The sequence below is a fragment of the Nicotiana tabacum genome, chromosome 18 (genome assembly GCF_000715075.1).
Source record: "Nicotiana tabacum cultivar K326 chromosome 18, ASM71507v2, whole genome shotgun sequence".
Taxonomy (NCBI): Eukaryota; Viridiplantae; Streptophyta; class Magnoliopsida; order Solanales; family Solanaceae; genus Nicotiana; species Nicotiana tabacum.
In genome coordinates, this window is record NC_134097.1 from 153,150,698 (window position 1) to 153,175,813 (window position 25,116).

General features: G+C 35.4%; 1 pseudogene; it reads right to left on the bottom strand.

Annotated features, from left to right (window-relative positions):
• Positions 1–4,405: 4,405 nt before the first annotated feature.
• LOC107760399 (linoleate 13S-lipoxygenase 2-1, chloroplastic-like) lies at positions 4,406–14,389 on the bottom strand (annotated as a pseudogene).
• Between the last annotated feature and the right edge of the window lie 10,727 nt (positions 14,390–25,116).

Here is a 25,116-nt window from a genome sequence, read left to right on the forward strand (position 1 = left end):
TTTCAAAAATTGGAAAAGCTCCATTATATTATTTATGACCTGTGTGTAAAATTTGACGTCATTATTGATTGATTTGATATGTTTCAGTACAAATTATAGAATTTGGAAAATAAACTCATAATTCGATTTGAGGCGCGATTCGTAATTTTGGCATTGTTTGGTGTGGTTTGAGGTCGCGACTAAGTTTGTATTGTATTTTAAGACATGATGGTATATTTGGTTAAGGTACCGAGGGCCTTTAATGAGTTTCGGACGGGGTGCGGATCGATTTGATCTTTGTTAAAGTTGCTGGTACACGTTGGACACGGTTGCCCCAACCATTGGACACGATTCAAGAGCTGAAGAAATGAAGGTTCTGGAATTCGTTACGATTAAGCGCATCTCACGGTTGACCTTACGATTGGAACTTTATATCCATTTTAAGCTAATTTCGGGGTTTATTTTCCATTTCTCTTGGCCGAATTTTGGGGTTTTCCTCCACTCTCTCAAGTACCCAACTCCTCTCTCCTTTAAGGTAAGCAATCCTCATTATGTTAGTGTGAATTTCCATCATTTCTGCACTAGTATTGATAAAATCTACACATAAAATAGTTGGATCTTCAAGTGGCTCTGTAGGGCTACCCTATGGTATGTGCTGTTATCTCGAGGGCCTGGTTAGGCTCTTCTTGTTGGACTATCCTCGCTCAGAGGCTAAAATGAATTAAATTCTCTCTTTTCTTTTGGGAGTGCCTGAAGAGACCTGCTTACCGGAAGGTACCATTCTTTTAGAATGGTGAAAAGGATGGATCCGGACTAGAAGCAAAAATACCGTAAAAATGGCTTCTTTCTTTGTCTTCGCTGGACTCTTTTGTAATATCTTGATGAGTTGAACCAACAAGAGATATTAAGTTCTACCTTCTTCTTCGAGCATGGCCGAGAAATTTCTTCAAGAACTTAAAGGAGGGTTTTGCAAAATTTCTTCCAAAAAAGTAATCCTAGACCTTTAGACTTACATGTATGGATTTATTATAGAAATATGAGTATTAGAACTCATGGTATGGTGATTGGAAGCCATAAATTCCCAATTTAAACGCATAACCATTGTAGAGATTGAAAAATAATTATTTGATGGAATTTTGTTGGTTGGGTATGAATGGTTGGTCACACATATGATGTTGGGAGTATAAATTATTAAAGAATGATGGTGGGATGAATTGTTGGTAAATGGTGGTAGTTGGATGAGCTAGTTCTATGGTTAAGAGATGTATAAATGTATGCCAACTAGGTGTTTGTCAAATTATCTAAATGGCCTAAACTATGGAGTTGGTTACTATTGTTGGTCCCATTGGATGTTCCTATTGTAGATTGAAGTTGCTTAGTGTAGTGGATCGTTGTAGTATCAATAATGTACGAATTTCAGTTTCGGATCATTGGATTTTAATTGAGGAGATATGAAGGCGCTCAGAGAAGGATACGCACGTAATGAAATTTCGGAGCATCAGTTAGCTTGCTCAATATTGGATTCAGCTTATTCTATGTAAGTAACATTTCTAAACTTGGAGCTGAGGGTATAAATTCCTTAATTACGTGTTATATGATTTGTTTGAAGGTGACGCACATGCTAGATGACAGGCGTGTGGGCGTGCACTGTAGAAATTGTGATGTAATTGATTCTGTGGAATTGTATATTCAAATAATCTTGGCATGTACTTTCACATGTTAAAGAAATTGAGCTAAGAATCATATGGAAAATCATGCCTAGGCCATGTGCCGATATTTTTGGGACCCACACAGGTTATAGTATTGTTAAATTAATATTTTCAAAAATGAAAATTCATACCCAGTCATGTTTACTCATTTGTGAGGATATTCATGGATCGAGTTGCATGTCGCAGCAGGCTATATTGGATTTATATATATTATTATATGAATCGGGGCTACACGCCACAACAGGCATTATAGGCTATTGTTCTGGATCGGGGTTGCACGTCGCAGCATGCCTTATAGGCTTTATTATTATGGGATCGGACTGCACGCCGCAGTAGGCTATATTGACTTTATATAGTGCTTGGGCTTATTTATTTATATACGGGATGGACTTCCCAGGACATGGACTTGCATTATTTATTTATATTCGGGATGAACTTCCCAGGGCATGGATTTGCCTTATTTATTTATATGTTCGGGATGGAATTCCCAGGGCATGGACTTGCCTTATTTATTTATAATTGTGATGAATTTTTTCTGGACATGGATCTTGTCCGAGTCAGCTATATTTTGGGATAAATTTACCTCTGGGCTAGATTGGCCTTATACGGGATAGAGCTTCCTAGGGTATGAAGTTGCCTTATTTATTTATATTTTATTAATATTTGGGTTGGGTCTGCCCTGTACAGTACTGAGTGACTGAATGTGCTGAATATTGAGCGTGATGAGTGGAAATGGGAGACATTGAGATTGAGTACTCTGAGAGTATGAGTACACGAGTTCATCATTGTGGTGGATTGCATTAGACATGCATATGAAGGCATAGAGAAGCATTTTTCCTCTTGCCATTTAATAATGAAATTTCTTATCTATTGTTAAAGTTTTGATAAAAATCACAGATTTCATATTTACTCATATTTTGGTGATTTTAGCAAAATATTTGAGTTTAACTGTTATTCTTGAAAAGAAAATGTTTATTTTTTCGAAATTGTATACGAGCTGAGCATTTCATTGTTGAGTTATTACTGGTGTTACTTTCATTATATTGTTATGCATTTTTATTGGTTATTGGTTTGGACTCTGCCCTTGGTACAAACTCGTCACTACTTTCAGTCTAAGATTAGGTTTGTTACTTATTGAGTACATGGGGTTGGTTGTACTCATACTACACTTCTGCACCTTGCATGTAGATTTTGGATGTTGATGTTATTGTGCATGACGGGAGATAGCATTGAAGATGTACATGCAATCCAATTACAGCTGCCTCTTGTTCTTGGTAGCTTTAGAATATTTAATATGTTCATGTATTTTCAAACGGATGATGTATTTTTATTTCACACCAACTTTGTAAATTCCTATCTTAGAAGCTCATGATTTGTACTACTAGTCCTTGGGGAGTGTACTAGAGTCACTTAAATATTAATTGAATTGGATTGTTGTTATTTGACATACCTAGAGGGTGAGGTGAGGCGCCATCACGACTTGTTGGATTTTGGGTCGTGACAGTCAAACAACGTCGAAATTATGAATCGCGTATCGAATTGAATTATGAGTTTTTAAATCTTTCAACTTCTATATTTTGTGCCGAAATGTATCAAATCAATCCGGAATAACTTCACATTTTGCACACGAGTCCTAAAGTACATAATGGAGTTGTTCCGATTTTCATAATCGAATTCCGACCCCGATATCAATAAAGTCAACTCCCGGTCAAACTTTCCAAAAAAAAATTATTTTCAAACTTTCACAAAAATGCGCCGAATTGTCCGATGGACATTCAAATTCAAATCCGGACATGCACCTAAGTCCGAAATCATCATACGAAGCTATTGGAATCATCAAAATTCGATTCAAGCTTTATAAAATCAAACCATTTATTTTTTTCAAAAACTAACGGAAAACGCGCCTACGCACCTCGGAATAACTTCAAATTTTGAACATAGTTATAAATATTGTTACAAAGCTGATCAAACTCTCGAAATCCAAACCGGGACCCGATATCAACAAAAATCCAATTATGGCCAAATTTAGGAATTCTTTAAACCTTTAAATTTCTAGTTTCCGTTAAATGGCGATAATTCAAGCTAGGAACTTTCAAATTTGATTTCGGGCATACGCCTAAGTTCCAAATTATGATACAGACCCACCGAAATCGTAAAAATACTGATCCGGGTCTGTTTGCTCAAAACATTGACCGTAGTACACTCAAATGAGTTTTAAAGGTAAAATTTCATATTTTCTTTGTTTTTTCACATAAAAGTTTTTTCGGAAAAGATACTGATTGCATGCAAATTGAAAAAGACTGAATGGAGCTATTCGAGTTCTCGGAATACATAAATGAAGGTTAAAATTAAAAATGACCTATCGGGTCATCACAAATTTTGTGTACTCATCATAAACGACCTAATGAACAATATTCATAGCTTCGCAATACTTCGATCCAATGTATCGATCGTTCCAGAGGCTAATATGCTTTGTTTGGGCCGGTAACTAAAAGAAAGTCCTTGCTTTCTCTCGAACAAAGGAAGGGCAGCATAACATTAATTTCAATTGAACAAGCTCAATCTTAAAGAGGTTCATACAAGTGACATACTAACATTTGTGTCTTGCAAATTCTCTTCATAAACTGAAGTCGCTAACTCTGAAAAACTACATTGTGAAAACATTATACACCCGAAGGAACTGAAATTGATTCAATCACGAGCATTTGCAAAAGAAATTTAAAAGAGCCCATTTGGCTTGTATTATTTTTCTTTCACTTGCATCTTATTACAAAAATTATGTCTTGAAAATCAAATGGAAATGCTATAAGGCACACATTGTCCAGTAACACCAGGTCCAGAAAATGGTTTCAACAATTCATAAGGCATAACTCCAGCTCCATTTCTGTTCATCAAATTGCTATCAGCATTTCTACCATCAATAATCCCTTCAAGTTCCTTTAATCTTCCAGAAAACTTTTCGAACGCCGCGTTAATTACAGGATCCTCTGCCCAGTAAGGTTCTATTGTCTCTCCAAGATATTCTTCATCTGGAGAATGATTAGATAAAACTATCCAAAATTGCCATGACTTTTGTTGCCTGCATTTGTGAAGGGAAGCATTTTAATAATGCATCCTCAGGTCTTTTCAAGAAACTCTCCCATTCTTCATCAGTTGGATCCTCAGTTGGCATTTTTGCTCTAGCAGCTGTTGGCCTATTTGGAAAGTAGCCTACATATGCAATAGCAGAGTCAATATTCTATGATTTGAGGACAACATAAATACAATAAGTAGAAAATAATATAAAGATTTTTTATGCTATCAGTGTAGTTTTAACTTATGATAGTAGATAGTTATCATTTTTATCAGTTTACTACTTAATATTTATCGTTGAGATTTATCTGTAATTATTCTATAAATGGATGATTGTGTAATGACTTTCACATCACCGATGCATAGAACTTAAATTTGTTTCAAAACGAGTTTAACCTCTATACACCGATGGTGTATAAGAACTTTTACACTATCAGTGTCAACTAAAAGATAACTATCCACAAAAACTAAGATTTTTAACTTAAAAGATAGGGGGGGTTACCTGGGGGGGTTACCTGCATAACTGTATTGTCCAAAGTTTACTGCTGCATGGTGTCCAGAAGTTACCCAAACAATTGTTGTGATAATTCCAATTAAGTCATCTGGGGTTTTTAGTTCTGGCCACCACGGCTCATTTTTCTTGTCACCATGTCCAACATTTTTGATCTCTGACCACCAAGCTTGGAGTTCTGTATCGGATTTTATGAGTTCGGTTTCTGTATAGTAGTGGTTGACATAGTCTGTTACCCATTGTTTAAGGATGTCCCATAGTACTAAACCATCATTTGCAAAAGGGTAGTCTTCTATTGTTAGTTTCAAACCATATTGTGCATCTGGATCTTTCACAGCCATTCCCCTGTTAAAGTTTGCACAAAATAAACGCTTTTTATACTTTTCCAACAAAATATGTATATTTACTTAATATGAGTTTTACTTCTATATACTGTCTGAGTGGAATATTTATACTATCAGATAACTTAAAACATAACTGCATGTAATTTTGCATAATAAGTAGGACCAGTAACATGAGAAATTAGACAGGATAAAATACAATGATAGTAGTAAATTACCTGCTAATGAGGTCTTCAGGGAGTGCCTGTCGATCAAATCGCCATTCAAGACCATAAGCAACAGAGCTTAACTCCACGGCGTATTTGCCAGGGAAGAAGGAACTCTCAATAATGCCATTAGCATTAATAAGAGCTTCTCTAGCTAAGGCATTTATTTCCATAGTATATCTGAAGTGAGGATGCATTAATCTGTATACTGGATGCATTGCACTAAGTTGCCTATTTGTTGCTATAATGTATGGTTCTGTAGCACAATGAGTTCTTAGCCTGCAAATTTTTGAAAAAAATCAATTTCAGTGAATTAATATTTCAAGTGTGTTCTTTCTAACAGTTTAAGCTTTTAGATGAGATGATCACATAGTTTGACGTTGGTATTTACCAAACACATAGATAAACCAAAAAATGATTATAAGCTGGTCAGATATAATTATAAGCTTATTTAAGTACCCTCCAAATGATGAGTGATATAAGAAGCTATGTCGATCAGACTCTTCAAAAATGCTTGTAGATACGTGTCAGATCCTCCAAAAGTAATGCATTTTGGAGGATCCGACACGGGTGCGGCAATTTTTTTGAAGAGTTCGAGCAACATAGATAAGACGTAAGTTGGAAAAATGCATGTGTCATCACTTACCAGTGGCTAACTAGCTGGTGATAGCCAGTCTTGAGCAAGAACATGAGCTTTAGCCAACTTCCATAGCCAAGAACCAGTGGCATGCCAAGTAGGGCAATATGCTTCTTTCCATTGAGGTTTATCATATACCGGTGGCCTTGTTAGCTCAATGGCCAAAGTTCTCAATGTGCCATCTGGTGTCAAGAAAAACAAAGTTCTTGATCCATATAACACTCTTCCTTTGAGTTCATTCACTTTGATCACATATGGCAACAACAAATCATGATAATCAAGAATAAACAGCTTCTTTTGTTCAACTGCCTGCATTTATATATAACTCAAGAATTAATTAAGCAGGAGGAAGACTATAGGCACAGGCTTGTAAATGGATTATTTGCATTGTATGGCATTTTTTGAGCCCACTTTTTAAATTATATCCCCTTAGTTCACTAGACTAAAAAGGGAAAAAATAAAAAACATATAATTGAAAAATAGCCACAGTTTCAAAAGTAAGCGAAATTTAGCCAGTTTTTTATGTAAAGATAAAATCATAACAAACACATCCTTAAAAATCCATAAAAACTCCAGTATAATATGATGGAGTTTAATTTTTTTACATATGAGATTTTAGCATAATGTGCTGGACTTCCAACATAATATGCTGGAAGTTTAAACGCAGGAGCTCCAAAATCTAGCATATTATGCTGGAACTTTCCATGTGGTGGAGTTCCAATATAATATATTGAAAATTTATACGCAGGTGCTCCATAATCCATCATATTATGCTGGAATTTTTCCATGTTCAACGAAACAATGTCTATTTTTTAATGATTTTACAAATACTGGTTATTTTTCAACTACCACTTCAAAAACTGGCAAGCCAGTGCCATTTTCACCTAAATTTCGCCTTTAAAAGTAGTTGGATGAATTACTTTTTTCTTTTTGCAGCCAAATTTAGCCCACTGAACTAATAGAGGACATAATTTAAAGAGTGGCCTCCAAAAAGGCTATTTATGCAATAAAAGGATGTGTGTCCACAAACAAAACAGAAATAATGTTTTTTCTCGCAATTTCAAAAAAGAGAAAGATTTGTATATACCTCTTCAACAGTCATGAGTCCTCCAATTTCTTGTTCAATTAGCTCTTTTGTGATTGCTGATTCAGGAGGTCCATATATCTCAGGGTCTAACTTGCTCTTCAATGGCCATTCCTGGTTTTTCATGAAGTATTTTAGCTTAGTGTTACAATCTATAAATTGATCTTTTAACCAAATTAGTGCATGGACAGGTTTAGAAAAGACATCAATTATCGAGCAATTTTTCTAAAGCAAGAAGTAAGGAATTCAGCTGCACTAAAATAATAATTGCAAAATAACATAAAATAAACAAGATAATACCATATACGCGCAAGCTGGTTCAGACATCGCGATTGTAAGAGAGAGGAAAAAATGTGAATACCCTAAAACCCCCCCTAAATTATCACGGTTTTATCAGTTACCTACTTAAACTATACGGTATCCTCAACAACCCCTCCCCCCCTACTATATACACCTATATATTAAAAATTCCTCATTGAATTTTTAGTGGAGTGTGTGATACACTCTTCTATTTACTCAATCTAATATGATATATCAATTTAATTAAAATATTTAACTAATAATTAAAAAAATTAAATGGGTAAATGTTTGGGGGTTAAAAAATCAAAGAAAGAGGATGAAGGGATAAACATATGATCATTTGTTAAAAAAAAATATATCTTCCATCCAATCCGATAATGACTACACCGTGTCTCAATCATGATTTTTACCATTAAACATTGGATTTTTCCCATTAACCTTCATTTTCACCAGGAATTTTAGTCTAATACCAGATTTGGGATAAAAAAATTAGGGTTTGGTTGAAAGAAGAAAACCTAAATGAAGAACAAAGATAAGTTTGGAAAAACAAGAAAAGACAAAAATTTCAGATGAAACCCATAAGAATACAGGAAGAAGAAAAATAAAAATTATGAAGAAGAAGGCTAGAATACAATTAAAGAAAATAGAGGGAAAATACAAAAATTAAATTTTTTAAAGAGTGTAACAGTAATTAACCATTAGAAATGGCAAATTGGGGCCATTTTTATTAATTTCATCTCCCAGACGCCTTTTGGCGAGTTATCTTACATATTTAATTAAAATATCGATGAGGATTTTTTTAATATAGAGGGTGATATAATTGGGGGAGGCTTTTGGGACACCAAATAATTTAAATATGTAACTGATAAAAATATAATAGTTTAGTTTAGAGGGGGTTTAGCGTATTCATTCAAAACAAAAAGGGGATAACATACCATAACCAAGCGTATACTGCACGGGTTGAGACCAGCTAAGGTTTGACGAGCAAACTCCACATCATTAAACCAAGAAAATTTGTCCCCTGCCATAACGATGAAAATATATCACTTAATATTTATAAGACATTTTATCAGATTAGTTGCAATTTACTGTTGGATGAATTTAATATATTACTTCTTTTTTATTAATTTTTTACCAAAATATTCGCCTTAATTATATTAACCTTAAATTTGTCGTCTAACTAACTTACAGACACTTATTGCTATAAATTATCTCATCAATGGTAAAATAAAAGTTAAGTTGTTTTTAGATATAGAAAGATAACATTCTTTCTAGGACAGACTACAAGGGAAGAAGAAGAAAGAGGGGAAGAAAGAAAAAATAGAGGAAGAAAAAGGGGGAGAAAAAGTAGGATCAAATAGTAACATAACAATGAGGGATATCAGCAATGTAGCTCGGATCCTCAAAAAATGTAGCAGCATCCTTATCGAATCAAAATATTGTGCATTTTTGGAGGATCTGGATAGGTGCGACGTCATTTTGGAGCATTCGAGCAACATACATAAGTTTGCAGTGTAATATTTTGATTTTTGAATTTTTTTAAGGATCCAAGCAACATATATTTCTATATTTATAGGTTATAGGAACTTACTTTGAAGCAACTCAGGGGTTTCAAAGAGACATCTTTTTTTGTATCTGAAATGGCCTTAATGAGCCTTGGTACGATATTCAACAGGCTACTTTTATTGCTAAGTGGTGGAAGTCTGACTCCGACGTTGAACAGTGAGTCAATCGCCGGAAAATGTGGAAATCCGAGATCGGGATCGGAAACGACGCACTCCAATGCCGGCACCACCGCGTGTAGAACTGAGTACACGGTGTTGCCTGAGAATGTTAAGCTCTTCACTTCTGAGAATGCTTCATCTCTCGGTACATATACAAAGGCACTCCTTAATTCAGATAATGGATCTGCAATATTGCAACCACTAATCGAGTAGTGTAAACTTCAACTCAAGTTAAGCATTGGATACTATTGAACTTTTATACTATCATATCAAGAAAAGACTTTACAAATAGAGTTATGTATTGACCGTGCATGTAAAAAGTATGTACAAAATCTGGTCAATTCTAAGATAATTATATATATTTATATTACGTAATAGCCTGGTAAAAATTAACTATCTTGCTATTGGATATTTTAGTAAACTGGTAGATAATATTTTTTTTTACATTATCAATATATATAACATAAATCTTTATCGCTTTTTTTTTATAACAAGCAGTTTGGTAACATGCAAATTATGCTAACATGTTATGTTAGAGCAGGTAAAAGTACAGATAGTGTAAACATAGATTACACGGTTAATGTATATAATTTAGATTCAATCAAAGTTTAACTTGTATAAACTTAAATATTTCATATTATCATATCACTTAAAATATAACCACGGATAACTACCTATAATAAGTAAAATTAGCATCTGGACAATACGACAAACAATTAGAAAATAACATAATAATATAAAAATTATTTACACTGTTGTTTAAAAATAGTATATACTCATTTTGTTCTAATTTAGGTTACAATCTTTCCTTTTTAGTCAATCTTAAGAAGAATGACACGAAATTTAAAAAAAAAAAAAGAAAAAAAAATTGTATCATATAAATTGAAACATTGGGAGTACCTTTCTTGCTTCGTGGACGACCAGTTCTGCATCTTCTAGGATAAGGGAGTTCTTTGCCACCCATTACAGGTCTCTTAGCATCATCACTAGCATCAGGATCTCCAATATCATTGTAAACATCATAATCACATATTCTCTCGAATTGTTTACGTTCTCCAAATCCATCACCTCTCATTATTACAAGTTCTCTTTCTCTTAATCTCTTTATTGCACTTGGTGTTTGAGATGGTAGATATGACTGTGTATCAATATGGAAATAAACCATTAATTAATAAATTATCTGTTAAAATACAACATGTTGCACATATATATTATAATATCATTTTTGGCTAGATATAGTTTGTACTAAGTTTACTTAATTATAGAAGTTTAACATTCTATTCCATTGTTTCTTTTTATTTTTTCTTGGCATAATAAGGGCAGCGTAGGTCGTAGGGTAGGGTAGTTGTGTACAATGCATTTCACGTTCACTCAGGATCCGAGAAAGGATCACACCTCAAGGAATGTGACGTAAAATCATTCAATAGACTATTTCTAACGTTAGATAATTAACTGCATGCATGTTGTTGTTTACCCATTAGACAAAATTAAAGGCATGTTGCTACAAGAAATGTACACAAGAAGAGCAGCCTGTGTTTGTAATAATAATAAATGCAATTAATAGGACCACTAGGTCCACAATATATCTTTTTGGTACATGTGTCGAGTTTATAAGTGAGATGAAATAAAAACAAAAGTCAATATCGAATACTTAAATGGACCACTATAATGTTCTAGATTAGTATATGTGGTCTTGTGCTGTACTGAAGGGAGTTTGATGCAACGATAAGATTTTTGTCGTGATCAGGAAATTACAGATTTTTAAGTTGCAAAACAAATTTGTAGAAATGTAAAGTAAAACAGTGTACATAAGGGCCGATGTGAGATGGTAGATATGACTGTCATTGCCAAAAGAACAAAACTATATTAAAGAACGAAATCTCTTAGTATAATTGGAGTAACTTTTTATCACTTCAGAATTGACTTCAACTATTTTAAATGTATGAAATGTGATACAAAATTGTGACTATTAAATTATGAAAATTTATAAAAAATATTATCTTAACCGTCATATATATTTCTTATAAAAATATTCTCTAAGCCTTAGTAAATGGAGTTTTCAAATATTTGTAATGGTGAGAGCAGTAGGTAAATGAATGAGTTATCAAAATACATACAAGATGATCGGTATACCATCGTTACAAAAAATTAATTACTATTTTACTAAATAAATTTAAAACCTCTTATTGAGGTTTGGCTTGGGACCACAAATATTATTGAGCTGCTCGTGCTGTACTCACGTTGCGCCCTTTACCCGTTAGATAGAGACATGTTGCTAGCAGAAAGGACAATTTTTTAAAGTACACAAGAAGCCTAGTGTATGTAATATTAAATGGTAAGCAACCCCCATTTCCAATCGAGAGGTTGTGAGTTCGAGTCTCTCCAAGAGCAAAATGGGATGTTCTTGGAGGGAAGGATGTCGGGGGTCTATTTGGAAACAGTCTCTCTACCCTAGGGTAGGGGTAAAGTCTGCGTACACACTACCCTCCCAAGACCCCACTAAGTGAGATTATACTGGGTTGTTGTTGTTGTTGTTGTCTAGTTTATGAGTGAAATGAAAGAAAACAAAATAGATGGTCCAAGAAATCCCCCCCCCCTAACCCCCCCCCCCCCCCCCAAAAAAAAAAAAATTAGGCTATTAATCTTTCCATTTTAATTTAAATAATGTAGTTTGACTTGGCACAAAGTTTAAGAGGAAAAAAGAAGACTCTTGAAATATGTGGTCCTAAAAGCTTAAGGGGCAAAAACTTTGTGGGGCCCATGACATTTGTTTCGCCATAAAAGCTTCTCATTAAGGGTAAAGTGGGTAAAATATTTTCAAACATAGAAATATATCATTCTTTTTGGAACAGACTAATAAATAAAGAATGTCATTCTAATTGAAACAGAGAGAGTATAAGAAGAATCATACTCCCTTTGTTCTATTTTATGTGATAGTACAGTTTAATTGGACACGATGTTTAAGAAAGAAAGAAAGAATTTTGAATTCTTTCTTCTATAGCTAGATCATATTCCTGTCTACTATGAAAATCAACCAGCTATTTCTTATTCTTGACGAGTAAATCATGTCTAACTCGCGAAACATATGTAAAAAATAACTCACGCTTTTAGATAACCTATTATGGTTCACTAATACTTATAGTTAGGAAATGGGAGCCTTAACATTGTGATCAGGAGGTCATGAGTTCGAGCCGTAAACAGCCTCTTGCAGAAATGCATGATATATATAGGCTGCGTATAATAGATCTTTGGGTCCGACCCTTCCCTGGACCCCTTGCATAACTGGAGCTTAGCGCACTGGGATGTCCTTTAATACTTATAGTTACGCTACTATGCGAAAAAATCATTATTAATCCTTTTTCCAAAAATATAATAAGATAGTAATTATTTTGGGTAAAACAAATAAAGCATAAATGAAGAGGGAATTTTGGCAAACCTTGTTGGTGAAGAAAATCCTTTTCTCACGATTATCAAATTTGGAGTGAACCCAAGAATTGCAAGTAATATGAACTATGCCATGGGGAAAGCCATCAGTTACTATATTCTTGACATACATTTCCTTGTGGTGCTCATTTTCTACTAAAACTGCTCCAACCTCCCCAAAGTCTTCAGGAATTACAAAATCAGCCTCATAATTTGTGTCACCATCCACATCTCGTCCCCGATGTGCAAACGTCTTAATGCTTGGTTTCTTTATTCCAGTCTCTTTAAAAGAGATAATAGAGAACTAAATTACTTAATAATATTCAAAGAGTGTAAAAATTAAATGCAAGTTAAGAAACACGAATGGAAGTTTTATTAGGAAGAAAATGAGAGACAACTCGAACAATATTTTAACCATGAATTTTATTTTTGTCGAAATCTTATAAATAGTTCATATTGTTAATTATTTTGTCGAACAAATGTAGCAATGCATAGCCCACACTGCCTAATGCATGCCCTTTCTGAAAAATTTTAAAAATATCTTCTTGGTACTTATGTTTTTAAATCCAAAAATTTATTATTATTATTCTTGCTATATAGGAGGATGGGAGCAAATATATATAGGTCCTGCTTCCCCCAATCCACTTTAGTTTCAACGGGCTCAAATATTGAATTCCATATATTTTTATGTAGAGCGCTGATATATACTTAAAAAATTGTCAAAATATTTATAAATAATAAATTCTGAGCTCATAATTGTAAGAGTGCAAATGGGTTCAATATTGAAAACACAAAGGTTGAACCTATCAATTTTAAATCCTAGATGGATACACTTTAATTTAGTTTCAACAGATTTTAATTGAACCGGCCAGTATTTTTCATGCAAAGCATAGATATATGTCTGGGACAACGCTAAAATTTCAACAAATATCAAGTCTGAAAATCATAATTTCAAAAGTACAATGAGTGCAGTGCTAAAAATTTTAAAGGACGTTGAGCCCATCGAGTTTAAACAACTTAGTGCAGAAATTAATGAGTGAATTATACGTACTAGGATCAAGCTCAGCAGCAACAATCCACAAAAGGAGAGTTTTACCAAGCAAATCACCAATATCATCAAGCCCTCTCGATAAACCTAAGTTAGTACCTTCAACTGTTTTTTGAACAGTCACCACTGCTTTTACCCCACTGGATTTCTCAGTAGAAGCAAGCACAGCTTTAGTGTTATTTGCAGCATTATAATGAACCCTAAAATTCTTCTTCTGCTTTTGTCTAAGGTTTTTACTTAAAATATTAATGGGAAAAGAGGCTAAGATTTCTCCTGAAGTGAATGAATTAGTAGTACTCCATGGGATTAGGGTTTTTGTAGATTGTGATGTTTGATAAAGCTGAGGCTTCAACATTCTTTTAATTTCTTTTTCTCTTCTTTGGTTAAGAAGATATATGATTTGGTTTGTATAATGCTCTATAAAGGGTTCTCTTTATATAGATGATTGTTTTGCATTATGGTTTTTTTTTTTCTGTTATATCTTTGGCTTGTACCTCTTATTTGCATGGCTAGGGTTACAGATTTTTGCAGATGATAAATCGCGTAGATATATATAATTTCTGTCTACTGATATTTATAAATTCTAGCTGTGGAGTGAAGTTTAAACTGTCACTTTGAACTTCAAATTTCTTCTGCTTGTTGTTTTTCATTTTTTCCAGAAAGCTTCGAATTTCTGGTGCATGAGTAAGCGTAACAGTAAATTTACGAGCCAAATGACGCAACATTATTTGTGTTATTATCATTCATGTGTAGTAATAACGGACAATTGTCTTTCACATGAATTTGTGTCATTATCATCCAGGGCGGATGCATCTTGAGAGCATCGGGTTTTTACACATAAATTTATGTGTAAAAACTCACTAAAATTGCAAAAAATGCTAAATATGAACTTATACTTTAAAAATATAATGGCTTCGCATCCATATGGCTAAATTCTGCATCCATTTCTCGATGCATAATGTGATTTTTCAGTTGTGAGAAGGAAGTAGAAATTCTTCTTTCTTTCATATATAGCCAACCACAAGTTTGTGAAGTAGTTGATTCAAAGATTGATAGAATAGTGTCAATGAACTATTAACATTATCGACATAAAATTTATAGGTGTAGGGGTTAAAGTTTTGACACCGTACTATTAGCGAACAAAGTATAACTTTACCGTTATATAGTGGATAAATTAAAGTTGAAAACAGTTTTGTAATAATATTGTTATATGTAGGAGATCAAACACTCAAATCATGTGTAGTGAATATTAAGAATAGAAGTTGGCAAAAGGAAGAAGATGGTATAGCTAGAATTAAATTATTAAGAATTAACCTAAATGGTCGCCAGCCCAACCGGTTATTAAAAATAGCTAGGAGATGTGATAATATATGTATAATTTCCTACTTATAATGTGTATACACATTAAAAAAATCTCCTCCTTTGGTTTTAACATTCTTTTGTCAATGGGGATGGAATACATGAATATTTTGTCTATAAGGAGCGAAAAAAAAAAAACAGAAGCCAAAAATGATATGATTTTATCGTCTAAAATAGACACAGGATCAACTCATTAAGTTGCCTAAATTCATTGGGACATTATTTTTGTAATTTTGTAAGGACAATCAGAGACTTTTGGATTTTTCATACATATGGGCTTTCTTATTTTTCTCTTTCTAAGCTTTCCTAATTTGGGTACTTGAAAGGAACCTAACCAAACATATGGCAATCTAACATCCAATCTTATATGAAATATGGAGAGCATTAACTAATTCTTTTCTTTTTATTGTAAAGGAGTTTATTATGTTTGACTAGAGATTGAAGTAACCATTTTTACTTTTGGAGTAGAAATATGTATACACTCATTATGCTATATTTTTATTAGCATTATTATTACTTACTTAGTGCATATTATTTTTGCTTTCCGAACCGATTTTCGGTATTTGCCAAGAATAACTCAGTGGATTAATTAATGATAAGATGCTTCACGTCCGGCAACTCTTTCTCTCTCGTAGAAAACACCAACAACTCTCACAATAAGCGAGTAACGTTACGCTCCAGCCAATAGACCCGCCGGACAGTGCCATTCAGGCGCGTCTGGAAGGTCAATCTGTCCCAAATCCAACGGCGACTATTCGTAATGAAACAACTGACCGAAAACTCTCTTATGCAGCGAAAATTGCCACTTCCACTCACTTTTTGGCTCCACCAACTGACCAGGAAAAGGAGGCTATAATAGCAACATATACCACACATAATGGAATGCCGACGGTCCTCTTCAAGGCATCTGACTACTACGGCGTCATGACAGCAGAATGCAAGCTCACTATTGTGGGGAGTTTCATTAAACCCAAACCCCAAATTAACCGAATTAGGTCAAAACTCAAGGGACTGATCTCAATGAAGGGTTCAATAAAAATGAGTTTCTTGTCTTCACTAATGAAGATGATTTCAACATGGTCTGGTACAAACATGTAATTGAGATTGAGGGACAACAGATGTGGCTATAAAAGTGGTCTCCCGATTTCAAACCAGAGGAAGGCCTTCCCGTAGTTCCAGTATGGGTGCTTCTTCTTGGCCTCCCTTTTCACATGCATACATGGTATTATGTTAAACAAGTAGTTAGCTCGATTAGTATACCATCAGAAATAGATTTGGCAACAAGGGGGAGAACGAGGCCTAGTATGGCTATGGTAAGAATTGAAATTGACTTGCTAAAGCAACAACCAGAGACTGTATATGTGGGTCAAGTTTATGAGGATGCTCCACAAAAAAGTTTTGTCCAAAAAGTTGAATACGAGGGCATTCCAAAATACTGTAAATTTTGTAGGAAACTTGGGCATAATATGATTAATTGCAGAGTTTTGGAGAGGAAGAAATTAGCATAGAACAAAGAACAAGACAACTAAAAAAGAACGAATTACCCCCTGAACTTTTTTAAAACAGAATAAATATCACCTTGAAACTAGATAACCAAATTCTTGGCGGGTAGTGAAATACACGCACTGCCACATGTCTATTTCATAATTTTTGAACTTTTTTCTCTTTCTTTTCCCTTTTTTTCTTTGTTATCCTATTAGACTTTTTTCTTTTTCATTTTCTTTTTCATTTTTTCTTCACGTTCAAATTTTTCAATCATTCGTATAGATCCATTCTTGGATTTAGTGCTTGTTTGATTAAAGTCTGAGTATGTGGGTCTGTTGCTTATTTCATATTGAAATTTCAGGAACACCATTTTTACCGGCTTTAATTTTATTTTTTCGGTGGCTTCTATATTCCGGTAGGAAGCTGGAGAGATAACATCTGTGTCTGGGTAATGATGGTGGTGCAGAGGTGAAGATTAAGTGCGTGAAGAATAAAAAGGAGGCGGGGGAAGGTGAAGGTGGTGGATACGATGTCGAGATGGTGGTGAGAGTGAGAGGAAGAAGATTAGAGGAAAATAAAAGAAAGGAAAAATTATTCGCCGAAGAAGGTCATCGGCGTTCATGGTCTTCAGCGAAAAAGAAGAAAAGAAAAACTAAGAGAGTGATTTTTATTAATTATAACAGAAAATTACAAAAATATTTTTTTTACATTTTTTTGCTTCTCAATCTCTGTGTGAAACAAAATCTCTATGCCACCTCAGCATTTAGGGGGTTAATAATTCTATTATTAAATAGTTTAGTGGGCTGATAGAACCTCCACAAAGATAAAATGTGTAGTTAAAACTTTGGCCTTAGTTCAGGGGGTACTTATACATTTTTCTATATGATTAATTGTATATTTTTGAATAGGAGGAAATTGGCGGAGAATAAAGAGCAAGACAACAAAAAAGAGAGTGAGGAAAAGGTAAAAGAATGTACAACTAGAGAACTAGGGGAAAAGCACAAATGAAACATTTGAACATGAAAGCAACATTAGGCCATGACATAAGGGCCAAGGTCAGAGTACTTGCAATGGAGATCACGATAAGGCTATGAACAAAGAGAGTCCAAGTGGCTATATAGAACAAAATACTGTTGCTGGGATGGAAGAGAACAAGCAGGAGAAGGCTCAAAATATCAAAGCTAGAACTTTCAAAAAGAAGAATACTGTCAAAAATAAGAAACTTCTGAAGAAGAAATCCAAGATGACCTTTAAACCTATTTACCAAAAGGCAGCTGGAGGAAAAGTGTCAAGCGATGGCTATAGATATGTAGGAAAAAGGATAAAACTATTAAACAAGAGGGCAGCAACACAACAGACTAAAGGAACTGATCATGGTTCAAGGGAGATTGATCAAAATTATGGCATCAAAAACCACACTCAAGCAAGTAGTAAGGAAGTTGTCAACACAACCTCATACAATCCGGATGAGATTGTACATGAGTCGACCAACATTCAGGATGCTAGAAACCAGGAAATTCTAAATTTGCAGAAAAATGCTATTGGATCTACTAGTATCTCAACAGAAATCAAGGCAATGCCAGGAATTGACTTGGTAGTGGATCTAAATTTTAAAAAAGAGTAAAAACATATGAAAAAGGTCAAGACTTGGAGGTGTCTCAACAACAGATAAAAGTCACTTCTCCAAATAGGGTCACTATAGTGATTCCTGAAGATCAAGTGCAAACTAAACAAGGAAACGAGGGTGAAGATGATGGTTTCTCTCCAGTTATTAATGGTGGGAACATAAGCAAGAAAAAGGAAGAAAAGAACAAAAACAACCCCTATGCTCCTCCGATAGGAAATCAAAATAATACCCCTCTTTTCTTCCATGATAAGTGCTATCTTCTGGAATATAAGAGGATTTAACACCAGAAAAGCTTTGCCAAGGCTACAAAAGCCTTAGTATCATCAATAAAGTTCCGTTCATTGTCATCATGGAACCTTTTGTTAGTATGAACAAAATTGAGAGGTACATGAAATTCTTATGATTTCAACACTATATATCCAACATCAATGGAAAATTTTGGCTTATGTGGTCAGGGAACAACCAGACAAGTGTGGTTGAGAACGAGAGGAGGTAGACCTTACAAAATGTACAAAAGCTTGAATTTTAGCAGTTGTATGGATAATTGTGATGTTATAGACTTGGAGTTCGTTGGGCCTAAGTTCAGTTGGTGTAACAACTGGGAACCTAAAAGAATAATCTAGAAAAGGTTAGATAGAATTTTTATTAACGACCAATGGTGCCAACTTTTTCAAAATAATATGGTTAGACACCTACCAAGAACAGGTTCTGACCACATGCCAGTTCTAATTAAATGTTACAACGATAGCCAGAATGGGATAAAGTATTTTAGATTCTTGGACTTCTATACAGAGCAGACTTCTTTTATGCAACTGGTGTAGGAAGTTTGGAAAACTTGGATAAATGAAAACTCTATGTGGAGACTACAACAAAAGCTGAAACTACTTAGTAGAAGACTCTCTCAATGGTCCAAAGAGGATATAGGTAATATATATGAGCAGGTTCATGTATGGGAGGTAAAAGTACATGATCCAGAGGAACTGGACTTGGCCAATAACACAGACACATTAAAAGCAGAACTGAATAATGGCCAGGCTTAATATATCAAATGGATGAGTATACAAGATGCACTTTTGAGACATAAGTCTAGAATAAAATTGTTTGAGGAAGGGGACCCAATACCAATTATTTTCATAGCATCATCAAAGACAGGAGAAGGGGGCTTCAACTTTATAGAATCAAAGATCACAAAATAGATGGGTTGAAGGTGATGACAACATATCCAAATCTGTGATTCATCATTTTCAAAACATTAAGCATAAATTTAACAATTATGACATTCTCAACTCTATTCCTAAATTCATCAATGCCGAGGACAATGCTCATCTTACTGTCATTAAAAAAGTTATTTTCAACATGAGTGCCTCTAGTGCTACCGGGAACAGATGGTCACAATCGCACTTTCTTTCATAAATGTTGGGAGATTATAAAGGAGAATATCAAGGACTTCATCTAGGATTGTTTCAATGGGAAAAGAATGACTAAATTTTTTTCTCACACTTGTCTAGTCCTTATTCCAAAAGTGGATGCCCCAACTAACTTCTCTGAGTTAAACCTATTAGTCTGAGCAATTTCATTAGCAAGACCATATCAAAATTCTCTCAAGCAGCTTAATCATATGCTTAGAAAACTCACTTCAAAAAACCAAAGTGGATTTGTCAAAAGAAGGATGATTACTAAAAATATTCTTCTGGCTCAACAAATTGCCCAAAATATCAACAAAAGCAACAGAGGAGGAATACATGATCATAAAGTTGGATATGGCTCAAGCCTATGACAGAATGTCTTGAAATTTTTTGATGTCTGTTTTGAGGAAGTTTGGGTTTTCAGAAAAATAGATATATCTTATTTGGGGTGTGGTGGATGAGGTTTGGTATTCAATCATAATTAACGGCATCGGAAAAGGTTTCTTTACCTCCTCACAATGTAACGACCCGGCCGGTCGTTTCATGAGTTACTGCTTCGTTTTCCCTATTTATGATTCATCATGCTTTGTTTATCCGTTTTATGTGGTATCGGGTTAGTCGGTTTAAATTCGAAATAGTTTTGGTAAGGTTTGAGACACTTAGTCTCTTTTGAGTAAGCATAAGTTGGAAAAGTCATCTGGATGTTGACTTATGTGAAAAAGGGCTCGAATGTGAATTTTGATAGCTCGGATAGCTTCGGGAGATGATTTGAGACTTAGGAGTGTGATCGGAACGTGTTTTGGAGGTATTTAGTAGATTTAGGCTTGAAGTGGCGAAATTAGAATTTTGGCATTTTCCGGTTGTTAGGTGAGATTTTGATATAGAGGTCGAAATAGAATTTCGGAAGCTGCAATAGGTCTATTGTGTTATTTGGGATGTGCGTGCAAAATTTCAGGTCATTCAGGCGTGGTTTGATAGACTTTTTGATCAAAAGCATAACTCGGAAGATTTTTAGAACCTTAGGCTTGAATCCGATGTGTTTTGGTTGATTTAATATTATTTGAGGTGTTCTGAAGATTGGTATAAGTTTGAATAGTGGTATATGACTTGTTTGTGCTTTTGGTTAAGGTCCCGGGGACCTCGGGGCGATTTCGGATGGTTGACGGAAGATTTGAGTTTGGTTTTTGGCAGCTGAAGATTTTCCATTGCTGTCATAACCGCACCTGCAGCTAGGGGACCGTAGTTGCGGGGTCGCAGAAGCGCCCGAATGGTCGCAGAAGCGCCCGAATGGTCGCAGATGCAGAATTGGCCATGTGGCGCTGGGACCGCAGAAGCGACTGCTCAATCACACCTGCGGTGGCGCAGGTGCGGCTTCTTGATCGCGGATGCGAAAATGGGCGCATTAGTGAGAACCCCTGATGTGGTGCATTTGACCGAAGAAGCGGTACTGCAGAAGCGGAGGAAGGGCCGTAGGTGCAAAAACCTTGGGACAGAAAGTATATAAACCCTCATTCGCGAATTTCAGCCTTTCTTCACCATTTTAAATCGATTTTTGGAGCTTTTGGAGGATTTTGATGGGGGATTTTGAAGAGGGAATCAGAGGGAACTTTGTTGAGGTAAGAATTTTGATCATAAAACTCGTTCCTATAGTGTTATTTCATTGATTAGGCTTGAAATTTATGGAAATTTGTGGGTAATTATTGAAGAAACTAGGGCTTGAGATTGGAGATGTTTGATTAAGGATTTGAGGGGACGCTTGTTATCAGATTTTGGTACTTTTGATATGGATGAACTCTTGGGAGGATACGAAGTTTATTGATGTAATTTTTATCGGAAACATACTAGTAACTACTTAAAGAAAACCGAATTTCCAACAATTAGCACAAGCACGCACTCATCACTCATGACTGGTGACACCCCGATGTCGAGCTGTATTTTTACTGTATTTTGGGGTTTATCCCTTATTAATGATTTAAGTTGAGTTATTATAATTGCTTAAATGAATTGGGAGTTTGTGTCGGCTGACCTTATTTCATGATAGGCGCCATCACGACGGGGTCCGAATTTAGGGTCGTGACACACAAGGTCTTAAGTAAGGTGATCCTTTATCACCATCACTTTTCATCATTGGAGTTGAGGTCCTTACAAGATCCTTGAATAGCCTTACTGACCATGCAAACTTCACACCTTTTACCATGGATCATAGAAGTCCGATCATTAATCACCTTGCATATGTTAATGATAGAGTTATTCACTCTGGAGGCAACAATGCATATATCAAACTTATCAAGAAACATATCAGGAGATATGAGAAAACATTTGGACAAAAAGTCAATAATGATAAAAACTTCTTCATTACTACGCCAAACACTTCCCCTACAAGGATTAAAGGAGTGAGACAAGCCTCCGGTTTTATGGATAAAATTTGTCCTTTCAATTATCTTGGATGCCCAATATATTATGGTAGGAAGACTATCAGCTTTTTCGATGGCATGCTATATAAGATTGTGAAGAAACTCAATTGACAACATAGGATGATGTATAATGGAGGAAGAATCACCCTTATCAATCATGTTCTTCAATCACTTCCTACATGTATCCTCTCTACGATGGCTCCACCAAAAGGCATTATCAGACTTATGGAAAAGCATTTTGCTAATTTCTTTTGGGGTGGAAATATGGGTATGAACAATTACCACTAGAGTTCATGGAATAATATGTGTCTACCCAAAAAATGAGTGTGGTATTATAAACAGGAGAATGGAAGATGTTATCGAAACTATTAGTATCAAAAGGTGATGGAGATTCAGAATTCAACCATTCTTATGGGCCACTTTTCTCGGATCCAAATAATGCAAAAGATATCACCTAGTTAAGAAACTACCGATCTTATCTGATTCTCACATATTGTCACGACCCCAAACCATCACGGTCGTGATGGCGCCTATTACAGTACTAGACCAACTGAATCAATACTAACAACATAAAGGTCTTTTGTAAATTCCTTTTCTAATCAGATTAAGTCTCAAATCTTTTATTTTTAATATAACATTATATGAGTCGACAAATACAAAATTACATCAACACTACCCGATCCTGGTATCACTAGTCATGAGCCACTAAGATACTGTCCAATACTGTCTACTCAATATAAGATAAGACTGAAATAGATAATACTAAAGATAGGAAGGAGAAAGGAAGGGCTGTGGATACCGTGCAACTACCTTGCTATCTCCGAAAAATACTCAGAAGCTGATGGATGCTCTCACTCGGATGCTCTGGCACCTGGATCTGCACACAAGGTGCAGGGAGTAACATGATTACGCCAACTCAGTAAGTAACCAAAGTAAATAAAGGATGAGTGCAGTGACGAGCATTTAAATCATATACAAAATCTAAAATAGAATCTCAATAGAAATAACAAAGTCAAATCCTTAGTTCAATTTTCGATTATCTCGTAAAAACTCCAGTTTCAATGAAAGTTATTTAAAATATTTGTTCAACAATTTTTAGTAGAGGCTCGGTATAAAAGAAGAGTGAAAACAACAATTTCATAAACAAGCCCCTCAAGCAAAGTATCACTCATATATATAGCCCCTCGGGCAAGCCTCTCAGTCACTCGTGACTCAACTCTCATCAATCAGCTCTCACACTCAGCACTCCCGCTCAGTAGATATCTCATAATAATAACCGATGCGACGTGTAGCCCGATCCGTAAAAATATATATATAGTCGACTGTGCTCACTGGGGATGTGCACACTCCGGAAGGGCTCCTACAGCCCAAGCGCTATATCTAGAGTTTTCATGGTGAAAATTAGGGGTTTGGGCAAAAATTAGGGATTTTTGTAAAATGGGGATTTAGACCTCAATATATATATAATATCCTCACCATCAGGACCTCGACTTCTCTCAGTCATCAACCTCACAGTCACTCGGGCATTTCAGTGAAAAATCAGGGAACTCCGCCCAAACAATTTTCATATATTCGAAAGTAAAGAAATAAAAATGAATCAAACAATAAACAGGTAAAAATCATGACTGAGGATATGCTTTTGAATCAAAACAGTGTGAGGAAAATAGTAAAATACCCCTGAGGGTCCAAACAGTTTGGCACAAGGCCCCAAACATGGCATTTAGCCCAAGATAACAGATATATTTCTAACACATAGATTTCATATAGAGTTTATAAAAAATATACAACTCTACAGTTGCCACGGGACGGACCAAGTCATAATCCCTACCGGTGCATGCCCTATCACCTAGCATGTGCGTCACCTCATTTATTGAAACAATACGAAATTTCGGGGTTTCATACCCTTAGGTCCAGATTTACAAGAGTTACTTACCTCGAACCGGACAGAAATCTACTCTGCAATGCCCTTGCCTGTCGACTCGGCCTCAAATCGTCCCGAATCTATCCAAAATCAGAATCAAAACATTAATACGAGCCAAAAGGACAAAGCCCACGCGAAAATTATCAAATTAAACTCAAAATCCCAAAATTGGTCAAACCCGACCCCCGGGCCCACATCTCGAAATTCAATAAAAATTACAACACTAGAATCCTTATCCTCTCACGAGTCTATCGATACCAAAAGCATCAAAATCGAACCTCAAATGGCCCCTCAAATCCCCAATTTTAACTCTCCAATTTCAAGCCCTAATTTCCCAATTTTTCACCCCTGATCTCTTTAATTTCCATGTTTAATCAACTGAAATTCACCGTAGATACGTGTATTAATTTCAAAAATCTTTCCTCAACAAGAATCCCCTTGATTTCCTCTTCAAAACCCTCCAAAAGCTTCAATACCGACTTCAAAAATGGTGGAATGGGATAAATTTCGCGAAGGGGAACTTATACACTTTCTGCCCAGTGATTTCCGCATCTGCGTACAAAATTTCGCACCTTCGGGCCGTTTTTGTGCCCAAAAATCCGCACCTACGATTTTCACTTAACTGCTCAGATACCGTACCTGTGACCCAGGTCTCGCACCTGCGGTCTCGTAGATGCAGTCAAGATCTTCGCTTCTGCGACCAACATCGCTTCTGCGGTCTTCTTAACGCTCCTGTGGCTCGCACATGCGGATCCCCTATCCGCAGGTGCGGTTATGACAGAACACAACAGCTGAAGTTGTTCATTTGCAACTTCCAATCTTTCCGAAAACCTTCCGAATTCATCTCGAGGCCCCCGACACCTCAACCAA